This window comes from Octodon degus, unplaced genomic scaffold (assembly GCF_000260255.1).
Source record: "Octodon degus isolate 3935 unplaced genomic scaffold, OctDeg1.0 scaffold00047, whole genome shotgun sequence".
NCBI lineage: Eukaryota > Metazoa > Chordata > Mammalia > Rodentia > Octodontidae > Octodon > Octodon degus.
Window position 1 is genome coordinate 4,009,468 of NW_004524623.1, and position 16,182 is coordinate 4,025,649.

At 40.3% G+C, this 16,182-nt stretch overlaps 2 pseudogenes; one reads left to right on the forward strand and one right to left on the reverse strand.

The window, feature by feature from the left end:
* Nucleotides 1–827: 827 nt before the first annotated feature.
* LOC101559935 lies at nt 828–1,629 on the reverse strand (annotated as a pseudogene).
* Nucleotides 1,630–4,966: 3,337 nt separating this feature from the next.
* LOC101560324 overlaps nt 4,967–16,182 on the forward strand; it is a 24,784-nt pseudogene continuing 13,568 nt past the window's right edge.

Consider the following 16,182-nt stretch of genomic DNA (forward strand, 5'->3'; position numbering starts at 1 on the left):
GATATTCAGACAAATAGTGAGGTTAAGCTCAACTACCTGTTATAGGGTAATAGTATCATTTTTTTTTCTTTTTTAGCTTGTGGGAATATGCTGAGAGTAACATGGATGATCACAGCAGAGCCAGTGGTTCTCTCTCTCTCTCTCTCTCTCTCTCTCTCTCTCTCTCTCTCTCTCTCTCTCTCTCTCATTGTGGGTGAGGATGTCCAAAGTAAGAGGCTGTGAAGGCAATCTCATCTGCAGAGGGGGAGAAGAAGAACAGGAGGAAACCTTCCATTCTAATGAGCTTAGGGAGCTGATGTGTAGAATGTAGAAAACAACATGAAAACTTGTAGAACACTACCACTCCAATAAGGCCACAGCACTGGGAGAGATGAATGTATTCGAGGACAATGAAATGCTTCACTTCCATGAGATCTTCAAAAGGGGGCAGCTCCACAAAAGCAAGAGATACTCGTGTGTGTGTGTGTGTGTGTGTGTGTGTGTGTGTGTTCCTTTTAAATCTATTTATGTAAGACAAAAAATACAGCTTTTTCTTCCATTTGTGTGATCATTTTTTGGAACATTGTATCAAAATTTTATTTCTATATTATGGATATACCATATTTTATTGAACTCCTTTGTTATTGTGCCAATATTTTCAATTAATGATTATAGACTTTTAGTACCTTGGAATTTAGATAGTGATAAAAATCAAATTACTTCCACTGTCATTCATTAATTCATTCATCTATTCAGTAAGTTCACTGACCACCTAATATATCCCACATATTTTTTTGAATGTGTCATCATGCTGTGTTATTGAGTACAGATGATTTCTCTCCTGTCACCTAGAGGTCATTACACCCACTGCTCTGCTTGGCTGCTAGCCTCTTGTCTCTCTCTTCAGCAATGGTGAGGCGGATTCCCTTTCTCCAGGAAAGAGAAATTCATGGTTTGTTGCCTTTGCCAATGACAAAAATGTTGGAAATCTGAGTGGCAAATCTGTTGCCATCGGCATCCTTCACATGGACTACATCAAAAGAGCCACGAAGTCTCTCCCTGTTGGTGATCACGCTGATCCTTCCCAAGTTGGCACCTCCAGTCACCATGCACATGTTACCAGTGTCAGACTTGATAAAATCAGTAATCTTGCCAGTATCCAAGTCAATCTTGATGGTGTCATTCACGTTGAGGGGATCAGTGTAGTGAATGGTGCGAGCATCATGGGTCACCATAAGTGGGATTCCCCTTCGTGTCTACAAAGATCTTTCTTACCTTGTGTAGCTTATACTTGGCCTCCTTGTGTGTAATACGGTGAACAGCAATGCGCCCCTTGGTGTCATAGATTAGACGGAAATTCTCCACAGTCTTGTCAATGCTGATAACATCCATGAAACCAGCAGGGCAGGTTATATCAGTTTGTACTTCGCCATCAATCTTAATGAAGCACTGCATGCAGATCTTCTTCACTTCATTGCCAGTCAGGGAGTACTTAAGTCTGTTCCTCAGGAAGATGATGAGAGGCAGACATTCTCTCAGCTTGTGGGGCATGGTAGATGGACGAGGAACAAACACGCCGGTCAGTTTATCCAGCATCCGATGCTTTGGAGAGGCTACCCGCTTCAGATGCTTCTTAGGACCACGAACCATGGCTGCACTGACAACGAAAAGAATTACCCCATGTATTTTGTGAGAGGCAGGAATATAGGGAGGACAATTTCCTCTGAGCCAAATGGAGCAGCACAGCTGACTGCAGAAAGCCAGTTCAGTGAACCAATAATGACTGTTACAGCTGAAATATGGCCAACAAAAGACACTGTAGCCACAGATCTTAGATAGCCAATGTAAACTGAAACTTAAGGGGTTAGTGAAGAGAAGGCTACCTGCGGAGAAGCTTAGAACTAAAGAATCATAGCATATTCCGGGGAGTTGGAAGAGTTTTGGAGTGTCCAAATGCAGGTTTCATGAGAGGATCCAGAAAAATCTACACCAGAGACAGGCTGGGGTCAAAGACTGGGGAAATAAAAAGTCATCCTAAAAGTTATCAGAAGCCATTGAGGTTTTACACATTGAGGAGGAAAAGGGGATTAGTAGGAACATGATAATTTTTAAACAACTTGAGTAGCATTGTTAAAGATAAAAACAGGAAAGCATCTAACCATAAATCAGTTCTCAGCATGGTGAAAGGGAGTAAGAGTTAGATAAGAAAAAGAACCAGGGATCAAATTAATAAGTGAACAAGACACCATATTGCTAAAGGGTAATTTAAAAAGGTAAGTGAAGGTTTTGATGTATTCGTACTCCTCATGTTGATGAATTTTAGTTCTTAAAAAATATATTTTTACAACATCCATAGCACGAGATTGCCTTTGGCAAAAGAAAATCAGGATTCCTCTGAGTGATCCATCTAATTTACACCCCACAAGTTAGCTGGCACACAGATCAGGTTTCGTTGTTGTGTTCACTTCCAGAATGCCTGTTGTTAAACTTTTGTCAGTACGCTACCATCTATTCCCTCCAGTGAGGGAACTGGGAAGCAATGAAAACATTCACGAATTAATTCTTTCCCAAGACACCAGATTGCTGCTTTGTCTCCTCCCTACCCTCTCAGGTCCTGAGGCCTCTTCCATTATTGAGATGATCAGTATTTCAAAAAATGAACTGTATATCTGCAAGTGGCTTAAACAAAAAAGTAAAAGGCACACAGAGACAGGTCCTGTAGTTTTGTGCCCTGCCCCAGTGACTGTCAAGTAGCTGATGACTATTGCTGGTGGCGACTGGCCATTAAAAAGCCCATTTCCCACAGGTGAGAGGGATGGAGCAAGTGGGCCTCAGCTCCTCAGAGGCCTGTGGTAACCAGTGACTCACAGGAAAGCGATCCAGCCTGTTTGGCCAGTTCTTGGATTGTTTGTGGGTCATTAATAGCTTTGAAGCTAAAGTCTTTTCTGATCACCTGAAGTTCCTTTCTTCCAAGAGATTCGAAGAGAGGTGTTTATTCTGCTGCTGCCATTTTGGAATCATTGATGATTTTCTATTTCCATAGAAAAAAATAGAGACTGGATCTCTCTCTTTCTTTCTTTCTTTCTTTCTTTCTTTCTTTCTTTCTTTCTTTCTTTTTCTTTCTTTTTTCTTTCTTTCTTTCTTCTTTCTTTCTTTCCTTTCTCTTTCAAATGCCTTATCATGCCACAGATACGCTGGAAGCCCACAAGCTCCAGAGTCAAAAGGAAACAACAGGTCTTTGATCAGGCTGTGCCTACAGCAGGGCAGGAGGTCAGTACTTCGTTCTCCCCAGGTGGGTAGGAGGTTTGGAACTGGAGAGCTGAGCTGACTCATCCAACCTTGACTGTGCATCTGAAGTTTAAGGAGAGATACTGTAATGGCTTTACTGCTTCCGTTGTTCTGTGCTGTTTTCTAATAAACAAACCAAAGCAAGGAAAGAAAGAAAGAGAAAGAAAGAAAGAAAGAAAGAAAGAAAGAAAGAAAGAAAGAAAGAAAGAAAGAAAGTGACTACCTTACATCATCTCAGCAGGACTGAAAATTCCACATGATTGTGTAAGGGCATGAAATGCTAGACACAGCAGCGGATGTGAGTGGGAAGAGAGGAGTAACAGAGACAACAGAGCTGACTGATAGCAGGTTCTGGGAAGATGTAGATCTCACTCTTTCAGCCAGACAGAGCATCGGGGTCTACCGATGGGCACAGGAAAGTGAGACAAGTCTGGCAGTAAGGGTGATGTCCTGAATGCCCACCAGAGTTCAATTTCCTCATAATGTGTCTCTAAATATCAGCTATGGTGACTTCTTCACTCCAAGTTAACTCTTCTGAGGAAACCTGCTCTGCTCCTGGAGGGATGATGTGAACATAGTTTAGATGTAAGACATCTCACTAGCTGGAGATATAGCTCAGTTGCACAGCACCTGCCTGGAAAGTGTGAGGTCATGAGTTCGATTCCTGGTAATAACAACAAAAAATTAATGACTTCTTTGCTATGGGGGGATGGAGAAAGGATGTCAGCACTGATCAGCTTTTGTTCTTAATGAGTGACTTCATTGTTGCTTGGGTAAGTACAGACTCTGGTATATCCTAGGTTGAGTGGTTTCAAAGGCCTAGGACTTTTGTTACAAGAATTGAGAGAGTTCCTGGCAAACAGACATGTGTTCATTACTCTAGTTATAGCAGTACTTGATTAGATACAGAATGAGTAAAAGAAATAAGGACCATTGAAGGTTGAAATCAGTCACAGTGATAGCTGGAAGTTCTTACAATTCTGCATTTTATAATCTACTTTCACACATATACTATCTCACCTTAATCTTATAACAAGTTTAAGAAGGCAGAAGAGGTTTAATCATCACTTCATGAAGGACTGGTGAGATAGCTTAACAGACTGATCGCCTGCTTAGGCAAGCGCAGGAACCAGGGTTCCATCCCTGGCACCACATGCTGTGCTGGCCTCATCCCTGGGCACCCTGAGCCGGTGACCTAGTCCATGTGTGGTGGTGCACATCTGTGATCCCAGTGCCGGGGAGGTTGAAAACAGGAGGATCACTACAAATCCAAGCTGCCTAGTGAGACCCTATACCAAATACATTTTTTTAAAATGCTTTTAATTACACTTTATGGGGATGGAAAAAATTGAGCTAGAAAGATGAAGTGGCTAGCTCAATGACACACAGCTGATTAGTGAAGAAAGATGTGGGTGTTGCCTCCAATCCATGATGAAGGGAGATAGCTTGCACTTACTTGAATGGCTGAAGCCCAGTGTTCTTACTCCGTGCCATGCAATCCCTCTGGTACAAACAGAATGAAACTGCTTTTTTTTCACATTGCTTAGCTTTTTTTTGTCATGGCAGTCCATTGTGGAACAATGATCTTGCAGTTAAGAATTAAAGAGAAATTCCTGACCATTATCCCTTCAACTACTAACCGATAGGAAGCACAGAAGCTATGACAGGAGTCGTGGTCCCCAGGTAAAGGCACACTAAGATGTTGCTGGCAAAGATCACCTTCACGTGGCCTGTGATCTGGTTCCTGGTGAAGGAGGGAACTGAAGGCAACCAGCACTCATGGGCAGAGAAAGCTGAGTGGGAAATGGAGGACCCAGGAAAGGGAATAAGCCACATATGTTAGTCTAGGTGACAGCCAGAAATGACCAGCAGCAAGGCCTAGAACTGTGGAATACACACAACTTGTAATAAAAAAAAATCAGAGCTCAGAACATGTGAAACAGAGTGTTAAGGCTGCATTTGAAATTATCCTTAAGACCAATGACAGACAACATTACAGTTATGATACGGACAACTTGATATCAGGTAGAATGGTAGAAAATCCTTCTCAAAGTTAAAGTCACAGCCAAGCCCAAACTAACATTTTTTTTCTCTTTTTCGATCTCAGTCACAACAGTATGAATATCTATGAAAAAAAAATCCTAAAGCTACAGTTTCATTGCTAGAAATTCAAGCAGCATTTGGTTTACTAAATGGCTTACATTGTCAAGTATAAGTTCAAGTTGGTATACTATCTCCTAAACCAAGAGAAAACATTTGCTACAGAATGATATCAATATAATCTGCAATAGAAATGAAATAACTTTATGCAGGTGGGATGATGTCTTCTGGTTTTGGTAGAAGCCATATGGCTGTATTGGTGGGCATGAAACAGAAAGGCTTTGCACTCAGACAAATTGAAGTTCAAACCTTAGTGGCATTGGTGTGAGATCTTAGGCATTAAGTCTCATTTTTTATCTGAGAAATTAGTGTAATAATCCATATACTCCACAGATTTGTTGGGCTCTTTAAATGGAATAATGTATACAAAGTGTCAGAATAGAGCTTGGGATGAAGTAGAGATCCATCAGGCCTCCTTCCCTGTCTCTTTTCTGTCTTTCAGTGGCTGCTGCACCATTTGCTACTGTCTGGTCCCTTTTTTCCTAAGTCTGGAAGTTGGACTGTTTCCTCTACTCCTTCTGCCTGTTGTCACAGAGCACAGCAGATAGAATAGGGAATATAAAAATATTTCAAAGGATATAAAATCATGGTTCTCTAAGCCCCTAACACACTTGCAATGATGTCTAGGATGTTCTTGCTATTATTCAGCACCACCTATTCCATATCAGAAAGATTAAGCCATAGTATTTGTGTTTTGTTTTTGTTTTTTGCTTTGTTTCCCCATAATTTTATTGAGAAACAAATAGCAATGAGACAGTTTCAATCCAAATTGGTAGGACAGTTTCAATAATTAACAGTTGCATACATTCTTCCTAGTGGTTAATTGCTGTACAAGATGCGGACTTGATATCCTATTTACAAACACCATTAGAACAAATCCCTCTATTCATTAAGAGAATATAACTATACATCTATCCTAATCACTTTGTTTTTTGCTTTTAAATGAGGTTTTGCTTTTATGAATTTAGGACAGGGTGTACAGGCTGTACAAAGTGCACATGATTTCACTAAGTAGATCAGACTTAACAGTGATTCTCCTGTTTTCAGCCTCCTATGCACTGGGATTACAGGCGTGCACCACCACATCTAGTCTCAATCACCATCTCAGTGCAGCCTGGAGACAGGGCCAGCATAGCATGATGGGGGTAAAACCCTGGCTGCTGTGCTCTGCTGGAGAAGGCACTATACTCCGCTGAGCTATGTGGTTGGCCCTTAAGCCATAGTATTTGTATTATACATTGTAATACTTAAACTCTTTTCAAGCCATTGAAGGGCTTTAGTGTGCAGAAAAATATCTCCAGTGCGTTTTTGAAAAGCTATAAGGACCTTTCATTTCTTAATTTAAAACAAATGACACACATAGCCACACTAAGGAGTATATGAAATAGGTTGTCCACTCAGACCTCCTGCCCCTTCTTGGGTAGTACCCACTAAATGTCAAAATTTAAGCATTGCCTCCCAGACAGAAAGTTCTAAGAGTTTAAATGGCAAAATGTTTCTAAAATTCTTCAGAAAGATACCTAGTTTAAAAAAACAATAGTCTTCTTCTTTCCAACTCTTCCTTGTAGGTTTTAGAGTTATTGAGACTTTTATACTTGACATCATATTTTGTGGCAAATGTATAAAGGGAGGAATAAATTTTGATGGATTGTATGTATTTTTAAATTATTTAATATATTTGGTACAGGGTCTCACTATGCAGCTCTGACTTACAGTGATCCTCCTGTTTTCAGCCTCCGCAGCGCTAGGATTATAGGTGTGCACCACCACGCCCAGACTTGGTGGCCAGCTCAGTGTGCCAGGGGGTAGGACCAGCACGGCACGTAGTGCTGGGGATCTAACCCAGGTCCCTGTGCTTGCTTAAGCAGGTGCTTAGTCTGCTGAGCTGTCTTGCCGGCCCTTGGATTGTATATCTTTGGAAAGGAGTCTTGGATAGTTAATTGTGGTGTCAATGTAAGTAAGAGACAGCTAGCAGATGAGTTTAGCACTGTCCTGGGTGTGCCTAGATGATTTGCTAAGGACAGAAGACTGCCTTGGGTATGGGTGACACAAAATCATAGGCTTGTAGCCAAACTGAATCAAAAGGAGAAGAAAGAAGTCTTGCCTTTTGCTTCTGCAGAGAAGCCCCTGTCTTTTCTATCACTTTCAGTCATCCAGTTCCAGGCTTTGAGTGCAGACTCCAGCAGATTCCAGCCTCCCAGCAAAGACCCTCTGGGTCCCTTGTAGGACTCACAGGACTCTGCAGGGGGCTCCAGGCCTTCAGCTTTTGGCTGGATCCTCGGCTCTGCAGTGCAGAGACTGCATCCTTCCACCCTGACCCTGAAGGTGGCCATTGGGAGCCTACCTTGTAAATCTTTTATATCCTAATTTGCATATGATATTATATTTTCACATGAAATCTGTTCCTCTAGTGACCCTTAAATGGTGCAGAGTCCTCAAGAAACATTTATTCTAAGTTACCTACATGTCTCATTGTATAAGTAATACCTACATTATTTCAGTCATTAAGAAACTACATAAAATGCAGATTAGGTAGGATTAGCTTGCTGTTTCATCTCCCATCAGTTTTGTATAGCAGTGATTTCACTGAAAAATTAATATTTAATGCTGCAATCAGTTATAAAGATTTTTTAAAATCTTTATTATTATTATTATAAATTTATAAATAATAAAATCTTTATTATTATAAAATTTAAAAATTGTACCTTCCATAAAAACCTGTGATATAGAAATCACATATGAATTAAGTTTCAGGCGCTTAATCATGATGAAGAAACCTCAAAGTGTTTAGGCATAAAATATCCTTATGTATTCAGCTATAGAAATGGCTGGATAAGGACTTAAAGTTCAACATATCAGTACTTGATGAAAAATACCTGTTCCATGTTATGCCTAAGGTGTTTGATATTCAGACAGATAGTGAGGTTAAGCTTAACAGCCTAAGTTGTATGGTAATAACAATAAGCTTGTCTTCTGGATGGTTAACAACCTAAGTTTGCACACCAAAATTAGAGAAAAAGGAGGGCTACAAGGAAAGCCAACATTTTGGCCCTAGCCTTCTAAGGTCAATTAAGACTCAGGACATATGAGAACTTGTACTGTAATGTCATGTAACTTGGTAGTGTCCCAAATTTTCTGATCAAGGAGATTATGGAGCCAAAGAGCAAAGTGATCGATGACATAGAGTGTGCCTAAGGAGAGTCACATGGAGAGAAAACATTCTCTCAGGCTTTCACAGAGAACACATTGGCCAAGCAATGGCTGTGACTCATCCACATGGCTGACACTGACAAAAGTTCTACAATCTGAGGTACAGGATCTCAGGATAAATCCTGAGGGGATTTCACTGACCTTATCAGACCCAAAAGCTACAACTGTTATTGCACAGGTCCTGCTTTACCTTGGTCTTAACCATCTGGCAGAAAAGTATAAAAACAAAATATAAGAAGTAAAGCCATGGTGTTATGTTGAGCTGTAGGGGACTCGGATCAACAGTTTCTGACATTGCCAGTCAAGCGGAAGACCCTATACTATTATGGGCTACTGGACTTTAAGAATATTTTGCTGAGTTTACACACCTATAATATTCAAATAACGGAACTAAACAAAAAAAGGGGATACAGATGAATGTCCATTTTGTATCTGTGTATTCAAAATGGTTAGGATAGATATATAGTTACATTCTCTTAATGAATAGAGGGATTTGTTCTAATGGTGCTTGTAAATAGAATATCATGTCCGCATCTTGTACAACAATTAACCACTAGGAAGAATGTATGCCATGTGTTAATTATTGAAACTGTCCTACCTATTTGGTTTGAAACTGTCTCAATGCTATTTGTTTATCAATAAAATTATGGAAAAAAAAGAAATGGCTGGAAAATCTCAGAATTTTGAAGATTTTTCTAATGGGGCCAGGGAGATAGCTCAGTAGAATAAGTGCTTCCCTGGCAAGCACAATGGCTTGAGTTCAATTCCCAGTTCCACAAGGAAAAAAAAAAGATTTTTCTGGATAGTCTGTTTCTAGCTGCACTAGAAGTCAGCACATACAGGGATGGATGTATATTCCTATATTTTGCATATTGTGTATTTTCTGATCTTTCCCTAAAACTCCATATGTGACCATAAGCAGTAAGTTGAAAAAGATAAAAGCCAAAGTTGAGTTGAATTGGATAAAAGTATGGGCTAATTTCTATTTAAGTTCCCAAAAATGTTAATAATCTAATGCAAAACTAATTTTGCTGTTAATTAGTTTCATTATGGTTAGAAATACTGCATTTTAGGAATTTAAATATTTCTTTTGGTATTTTGTTTTAGCAATCTGAGCAGACTAATGCAAGGTCCGTATTCCAAAGGGAATATGGATTTACATGCTATTGCCAAGAAGGCATAATTCCGTACCATTGAAATGGGATGACCTTTTGAAAACAATGTGTGCATTTATTTGTTTATTTTTTCTTTTGTTTTTGCTTCTGCATCATCTTTGGGAAGGGAAGTCCCTGTTTTCCTGAACATGGCTTTATCTGCCTAAAGAGGAGAGAGATGCAGTCCTTTTAGGACTAATAAAGCCCAGTGTCAAAGAACAGAGAAAATTAAGCGAGGCTTTCTACTGGGAGTGTTTGAGACCTCAAGGGACTATAGAAGCCTTCAGAAATGAGGGTCTGAAAATGAATAGATTCCCAGCCTTATTCTTAAATTCCTAAGAAGATAAAAGGGCTCCTTAAATGGTGGACTGCTAAGTCATTCTGACAGCATGCTTGGAATAACTGATGCTTTCAAGCCTAGTTTAAAATTAAACTCTGAGCCTTGGAACTCAAATCAGGAGCCCTGGACTAAGCTTCGATATGAGGAAGAAAATGAGTCTCATGCAAAGATTAAAAATGGTAGAAACAGCACTCTCAAGGGTGCAGCTCCCAGCTTGCATTTAGCACCAGAGACCTGGGGCAGAAACATTTCTCAGTGCCCATCAGATCTTACAGGACAATTTTTTCTTCAGCGACACCACATCTTGGTGAGAGGCTATGGCAATAAACATCTGATCTCTGCTTGGATGGGGAAGTCAGTCTGACCTTCCGTTAGACTGACTGTGTATGTCCCTGGAGCTCTCTGATATCAAAAAGAAAAGCAGTTTCAAAGAAACTGAAATTTTTGATAATCTAGCATGTAGTATTCAAGCTGATTTTAAGTTTTCATTTAGAAAATAAAAGTAATAGGGCCAGCCAAATAGCTCAGCAGATTAAAGAGCCTGCAAGCAGGCACAGGGGCCAGGGGTTTGATCCCTGGTCCTGCCATGCTGGCCCCACCCTTGGGGTGCACTGAGCCTGCAATTGAGACTAGGCTCAGTGATGTGTGCCTATGATCCTAGCTATTGGGAGGCTGTAAACAGGCAGATTACTATGAGTCCGATCTAGTAGTGAGACCCTGAACACCTTGTAGACCCTTCCCTAAAATAAAAAAAAGAAAAGTAAGTATATATCCTTGCAGTGGACTGCGGTTGACTGCTGTGCCTAACTGGCCATGTGTACCACAGGAGTTCTAAATATGTGTTCTATGGGCAACTTGAGGCCACAGAGATGGTGGCATATAAAGAAATCACGGCCTCTGCATCTTTTCAAGGCAATGGAGGAAGCATTTCTTTTTCAAGTGGTTAACATACAGTTGAATATAAAGTTAAACGTAACTGAAAATGACAAGACTCCTCTCTCTGCTTGATCTATTCGGGAACGTCTCTTAATTCCTCTCCCAAGCTACCTTCACAAGTAAACTAAGTGAGAGAAACGTGTGAGATCCAACTCTGCAAAAGAAGAGTTTTAATTTTATCCTTCATCTGAGAATCTCTGTGAAAATAAAATAGCTGAGACCAAGTCTCAGCTTGATAACCTGGTGGACAGATAAGCATAAATTGTAGGTACTAATAAACCAAATTAAAATACTCAATTAGGTTTTTTGGGGGATGAAAATCAATTTTGTTTTCTGCTACTAAATACCTTAAAGATTAATTTTTGTCTTACCTTCATGAGTCTATATAAAGAATCTTTCTGTAGATTTCTTACCTTTCAGATTCTACTATTGTAGAATCAATTAAAGAAGAGATTGAGTTTTATATGCATTTTCTCTCAACGCTTTTGTCTTGGCTCCTCTCCACTCTCCTTTCACTCCACTTGTAGGTCCCACCTCTACCCCAACCATTTTTAAGAAAGTTTCTCAAGTGAACTCGTGAGCATTCGGATACATTCTCAAAGACCCCATTAAAGAGGTATATGGGTTTTATTACACATATACAATGAGCACCCTTGTAAGAGCAAAAATTACGCACTTCTTATGCTTTCGTGATTCTTTGCCCAAAGAAAACCAAAACCCTATTCATATTAAATCAATATTTAGAAAAATAAAATGAGTACTTTGTTGAGTTTTTGTCACTACTTTTGATCTTCCACACTTGGAGTAGAAGAAAGAGTGGTGAATCAACAAATGGATAACTTGTCACCCCTAGCTGAACTGAATCAGCGTGGTTCTGGGTGTGGAAGGCCCGCTGGGGATTGCTGCCAACAGCATTAAAGGAGAGCGGGAGAGTAAGAGGGTGTGCTGTTGATCCTTCTGGAGAAGCTTGTCGTGCTGGTTTTCCTGGCACGTACTCAGCTCTTCTCATAGCTGGAGGAGCGTGGATTCTCACCACCACTGAGGATGGCTGTGCCTCTTCCGGGGAGCTTTGGACCTCACCTTGAACATTGCTTTCTGGCTCCGGTGCAGATTCCTCAGCCTGCTGTCATAGATCCTTGATCCTGCACGGTAGCACTTTTCACTTCCATCCTGACCGTTGGACCTTCCCTGTGCAGATGCTTAGTACAGACTTGCATGAGACATTGTCAGGGGCTCTAGGTCTTCAGCTGGACGCCTGCTGGACATTCTCAAGGGATCCAGGCCCTGAGCAGGATTGGGCCTCTGGTGCATGGACAGATCTCTTGTGCTCTTCTGCTCTTAACTTTTCAGGTGAATATTATAAAATAATCCTATAAATTATATGTCCTGTGTTAACTGTATTGAAAACCCTGACTACAGCAGAAGGCTTGTAGAAAATATTCTTACACTTGTATTCTGAATAGTTGAGATAGTCTTTTCCCACAAATTGACATGTTAGCTATATGTGTTATTTTGCCATGACAAGATCTAGCACTTATCTAGGGCTTATTAATTTGGCCCTTTTGCCTTTTCTTGTGCAATGCTTTATTTTCACACATTGAAATTTATTCAGTGCATATCTGTGGTTGGCAAGGAGAGCAACAGCACTGAGCTCTGTTGTTAAAAGGTAGATATATGGGCTGGAGAGATAGCTCAGAGGTCTAAGCAATTGCCTGGCAAGCACAATGACTTGAGTTCGATCCGTGGAACCACATGCCTGTAATCCTAGTACTGGGGAGGCTGAGACAGGAGGATCAGTACAAGTCTGACCTGCATAGCAAGACCCTGTACCAAATAAGTAAATAAATAATTTTTAAAAAGGTAGTTACGCTATTAAAACAAGAAATAAGCAATCTACGTGAAAAGATTAAGCTTCTTGATCTTTCTGAAATCCCTATGTTCTCTTAATGCAATTCACTCTTGTGTTTGTGGGCAGTGAAATGTTTTGCAGTTATAAATGTGGACTGAATAATAATTGTTATTGATCTCAGAAAAGCCTACTGTATATAGTTAATCATTGGATTGTTTACAGTAATCTCATGTCTAACTGGAAAATGGGCTTAGAAAATATTTTCATCATCCAAAGAGACAAAATTTTAATGTAGGATATTTAAAATAAAGCATCCTGCTTTAAAGTATGCCTTATGCTCTAATGTGCTGTCTGTCACCATTAATAATTGAGTCTCTCAATCTTCTCTCACGTATTAGAAATGCTCGGTAGCCTTCCGTGTGTTGATGTGTGTTTGGTGGTAGCTGGCAGCTTCCCGTGGGTACTAATTTTGCAGAGAACTGATGGGTTCTGCTGGTACTGACTGCGTCCTTGTCTGTGTTCCTACTGGGTGGTGAATTCCTTGAGACCCCAAACTGTCTCTTTTACATACCTCTGCTTCATGCAATCTCATCACTGTAGTTTTGCATTTGCTTTTCTCCCAACATTTACTGAATGCTAAGTGGAGGCTGGAAGCTTCTATTTTACTTACTTCCTGTGCTCAGAACAAGTAGCATAGGCAGCTTACTGTGCTCCTTTTACAGGTGAGGAAGTGGAGGCACAGAGAACACAGCCTCCGCCCCCGGGCGTGGCACAGCCAGGCTCCAAGCCCGGGCAGCCTGAGGTCGTGCTGCTTCTTTTGTCAACAGTGCTCTATATGGATGTCTGAGATGGATACGGTAAGCGAGAGAAGATGGTGGATAATAGAACACATGGTGGATTGAGAGACAACAGACAGGAGGATAACGGAACACATCTCCCCAAGGCTTTAAGCCAAGTCTTTGAAGGTTGCTTATTGCTCAGTCCAGTTTTCATTTCTCCACCCCCTGTTCCTATAGTGCCTATAAGGGCCTACCGAATAGCTCAGCAGATCAAAGCTCCTGCAAGCAGGCTCAGGGGCCGGATCCCCAGGCCTGCCATGCCGGCCCTGCCCCTGGGGTGCGCTGAGACAGCGATTGAGACTGGGCATGGTGGTGCGTGGCTGTAAACAGGCGCATCGCTACGAATCTGATCTAGTAGTGAGACCCTGAACATCCTGTAGACCCTTCCCTGATACACACACACACACACACACACACACACACACACAGTTTTATATATATAACCTATAATTTATTTTAAGTATGTTTACGTTCCCCCCCCCTTCTCCTATCCTTTTCTTCATCACAGTTATTCCTTTCCTTTGAACAAATTCTTTCCCTTTCATAACATGTTTATATATGGATGCAGGATGGCTTGGACAATTATGCTGCTGATTTCTGCTGGTCTACACAGGGGAGCAGTTGATGCTTACATTTTTTTTTTCTGGTCCTTTTAAATTTCTAATAATTTTTTTCATTTTTACCAACTTTGCATGTTTATGTCTGTTAATCTGAACAACTGATTTAAAGTCAACATTTATGCGATACAGCAACCATTTTCAAATTCCTAAAAATAAATAAATAAATCAGTTTGTATCTGTATTAGTATATAGTTGTACCCCTAGCAGTCAAATAAGACTGGAAACTGCATTGAGCAATCCGTACTCTAGAGGTGATTCATGAAAGCTGGAAGGGTCCCAGTAAAGAGTCAGCATTCCAGGAGAAAATGCTTCAACTATCATTATCTGCATATCCTCCCAAAAGGTTGATTATGAGATAGAAGGATAGTAGGAACTGTTTTCTTATTGGTGAGATAAACTGTGATTATAATAGATGTTTACATGAAAAGCTTTGTATGTAAAACTCCTTCTTTTAAGTGACGAAGATACAGGAATCCGAGTAGCCCTGTGGTCATTGCCTATGATACAGTGCCTTGGTCTTGAACTCTGGGCAGCCCTGTGGCCTGCAGTTCCTTTTTACAGAAGATTTTGTTACCCAATTCACCTGGCAGATTCTGCTAATAAGTATTGTGTTCGTCCAAGAGAATGACTCACATACAAGACACTTAGAAGAACACACAAAAAGGCAGAAACCGTGATTCCACCCACATCACAAGCCCTGGCTGCAGGAGTTGGTTTTGTAGATATGTCAGAGTATGGTCTGAAGCTTGCAGGCAAGAAAGTTGTGAAGAAGACAACATAAAGTTCTCAACCTCTTCTGATCATCTAAGGCTACCAATAAGGGTAAACTGCTAATAGCCAGGGTGGATTAGGACAGTTTAAAAAAACCTAACTTTCTCTTTCTACTGTCTGAGATAGTAAAACTTACCTCTAACAGTGCTGTTTACCTACCTCTGCAGTTCTGTACTTTGCACAAAGTCTACACCAGGTGTATGCATAAAATATTTTCATATATCTAACCTGCTGGTATGAACACACAGTATCAGATTTTCCCTGAAAGGCCTATGGAAAAGTCTTCAGGCTCTAGGGTACCATTAGATGACTTTGCAATGAATTAAACAACTGTAATTCAAGCATCGAATGATAGAATTTCCAAGGGTATCGAGCAGCATCTCACAGTTCCTGCTTGCTTGCTTGTTCTTTCTTTCTTTCTTTCTTTCTTTCTTTCTTTCTTTCTTTCTTTCTTCTTTCTTTCTTTCTTTCTTTCTTCTTTCTCTTTCTTTCTTTCTTTCTTTCTTTCTTTCTTTCTTTCTTTCTTTCTTTCTTTCTTTCTTTCTTTCTCTTTCTCTCTCTCTTTCACTCTTTCTTTCTTTCCCTTTCTCCCTCTCTTTCTTGCTTCCTTTCTCTCTTTCTTTCTTTCTTTGCATTTTACTTTCTGAAAACAAAAATTTAACCAAAAAGAGACTTTACAAATCTAGACTTTTGGCCACCAGTTGAAGAGGTCTCCATCCAGACAATTTTTATAGAAGCACTGTAATAGTACTTCTAAATGCACCTCTGCAAATGATTGCCCTTAAATCTGTGCTGACCGAGGGCAGGAAAGTCTGTCACGCTAGGCATGCACAGAATAAAGATGATAAAATCAAAACTCTCTGTTCACGTTAGTGTTCTACCATTTGGCGCAGTTCTTTCTGGAAGACTATATTGTTTTCCATGTAGGTTCTTAACTCAGGCATATGGATTTTAATTAAGAAATGAAAACTTTCTGTGACTTCTAGAAAAGCTACAAATTTGCAGGACTATAATTTTCAAAAGAAATATATATATA